Source organism: Trachypithecus francoisi, unplaced genomic scaffold, assembly GCF_009764315.1.
Source record: "Trachypithecus francoisi isolate TF-2019V2 unplaced genomic scaffold, Tfra_2.0 Lachesis_group0, whole genome shotgun sequence".
NCBI lineage: Eukaryota > Metazoa > Chordata > Mammalia > Primates > Cercopithecidae > Trachypithecus > Trachypithecus francoisi.
The window spans coordinates 151,784,462-151,787,102 of record NW_022681453.1 but is presented as its reverse complement, the minus strand read 5'-3'; the positions used below and the strand labels follow the sequence as shown (position 1 = coordinate 151,787,102).

The following is a 2,641-nucleotide window of genomic DNA, read 5'->3' as shown; positions in this document are numbered from 1 at the left end:
TGATGAGAAAAATTTTAAGAAAGATATGAGGATGTGTTTTTTGTTTAAAAAAGACATGCTTTTTGTTTAAAAAGTAATGTGTTTTTTGTTTAAAAAATAATGTGTTTTTTGTTTAAAAAAGAATAATTTTGTCTGGTTTGGGGGTTATTTCAAAATAAACAAGAGGCCCTGGGCCTTCCAGCCAGGGACTCTGCACCAGCCGGTCCCAGCTGCTGCGCACTGCCCTAGGTATCTGGGTGATCACAGGCAGTAGCAAGGGCCATGATGACAGATGATGGCGAGGAGCAGCTCAATGAGCTGGAGGTTCTGGAGTCCATCTACCCTGACTCCTTCACAGGCAGATGTCTCTCAGTTATCCCTGTATAGCTCCAGTCCTGTTCATGTTCTCTCTCACTTAGCAGTACATCTGTGCTGTGAGGGTGTAACAGGATATAAGGGGATGAGTGAAGAAAGGTTTGAGGGTTTCATTAACTGGCTTGATTGCACATTGATCCAACCCTCCTAACAACTAGTCTTCCAAAATATAAATGGACTTTCCTCATACCACATTCTGCTTCAGCAGTGCTTCACTTGACAGAGTCCTGCTAAGTAGTGTCAGAAAATCCACCCAGCTTCACCATACTGTGACATCTGAGGCTGGAGAAAATGATGAAACCCTCAAGTTTACATACCATGGAAAATAGCCAGACAGAGCTTCCCTTTATGAAATATTCTCCCAGGAAAATCTAGAAGATAATGATGTCTCAGACATTTAAATTACTAGCATTACAGCTGAAGGAAATCTTGGTATGGTGGTGATCTTTATCTAGTGACAGCTGTGCAAGAAAAATTAAATGAAATAGTAGATCGGATAAAAACCAGAAGAGAGGAAGAAAAGAAACAAAAAGAAAAAGAAGTAGAAGAAACTGAAAAGCAATTATTCCACGGTACTCCTGTTACATTTTCTTTTTTTTTTTGAGATGGAGTCTTGCTCTGTCACCCAGGCTGGAGTGCAGTGGCATGATTTCAGCTCACTGCAACCTCTGCCTCCAGGGTTCAAGCCATTTTCCCGCCTCAGCCTCCAGTCCTCAGCCTGGGACTACAGGCATGTACCACCATGCCCAACTAATTTTTTCCATCTTAGTAGAAACGGGGTTTTGCCATGTTGGCCAGGCTGGTCTCAAACTCCTGACCTCAGGTGATTCACTCGCCTCGGCCTCCCAAAGTGCTGGGATTACAGGCGTGAGCCACCATGCTAGGCCAAGAATTTCTTAAATTGGAAGAGCAAGCTTGATGAGAAACTCTTGGAAATTAAAAAGAAATGAATGAAAGAAGAACCAGCAAGAAAAATAAATTAAGTGGGAAACAAGTTTTTGAAACAGATCATAATCTTGATATATCTGATATCCAGTTCTTGGAGGATGCTGGAAGCAACGCGGAGGTATTATAGATGAGTTGTTTTTTTTTTTGAGATGAAGTTTCGCTCTGTAGCCCGGGCTGGAGTGCAATGGTGCAATCTCGGCTCACTGCAACCTCTGCCTCCTAGGTTCAAGCAATTCTCCTGCCTCAGCCTCCTGAGTAGCTGGGATTACAGGCATGTGCCACCACGCCTGGCTAATTTTGTAGTTTTAATAGAAATGGGATTTCACCATGTTGATCAGGCTGGTCTCGAACTCCTGACCTCAGATGATCTGCCCGCTTCAGCCTCCCAAAGTGCTGGGATTACAGGCCTGAGCCACCGCACCTGGCTTTTTGTTTGTTTGTTTGTTTTGTTTTGTTTTTTTGAGACAGAGTCTTGCTCTGTTACCCAGGCTGGAGTGCAGTGGCACGGTCTTGGCTCACTGCAACCTCTGCCTCCTAGGTTCAAGCGATTCTTCTGCCTCAGCCTCCCAAGTGGCTGGGATTACAGGCGCAGGCCACCATGCCTAGCTAATTTGTTTTGCCATGTTGGCCAGGCTAGTCTCAAACACCTGACCTCAGATGATTCACCAGCCTCAGCCTCCCAAAGTGCTGGGATTACACGTGTGAGCTTCCACCCCACGCCAGATGACTCTTTGTTCCAGGAAATGGATGACTTGGAGCTGGAGGATGACGAGGATGACCCAGACTCCAGTCCTGCAGACCCAGAGAGTGACTTCACTGACTAATGGAGCATCTCCACCTGCAGAGAGGCTCGACTGAAAACAGCACCTGTGGCTATGCTTAGAGGGTTTTGATTTTCCTTTTCTTTTTTTTCTAAGAAGAAATAAGTTTCAGTAGAATGTTTTTCTGATAGCTTTCATCACTGAACTTAATAAACTGACCTTAAAATTTCAAATAGAAAAACCAAAATAAATAAAGAAAAGAGTGACACAGCTAAAACTACAATATGAAAAGTTGGGAGAAAAAATTAGAGAGAATCTTGTGTTGTTAGAGAGATAAAAAAAATAGTATTTTTCGTCCTAAAGTAAAATGACTGGATTGTTATTGTTCCAAAATTGGAAAAAAACCCATATATATGTATATATCCCGTGTATACACATACACACACATATATATAAACATATACATATACATACATATGCATACACATAAACATGTATATCCCATATACACATAAACACATATCTATAAACATATACATACATAATATGCATACATATATATAACTGGATTAAAGAGT

At 42.0% G+C, this 2,641-nt stretch overlaps 1 pseudogene; it reads left to right on the top strand.

Annotated features, from left to right (window-relative positions):
• Positions 1 to 264: 264 nt before the first annotated feature.
• On the top strand, positions 265 to 2,207 carry LOC117077542 (annotated as a pseudogene).
• Positions 2,208 to 2,641: the final 434 nt, after the last annotated feature.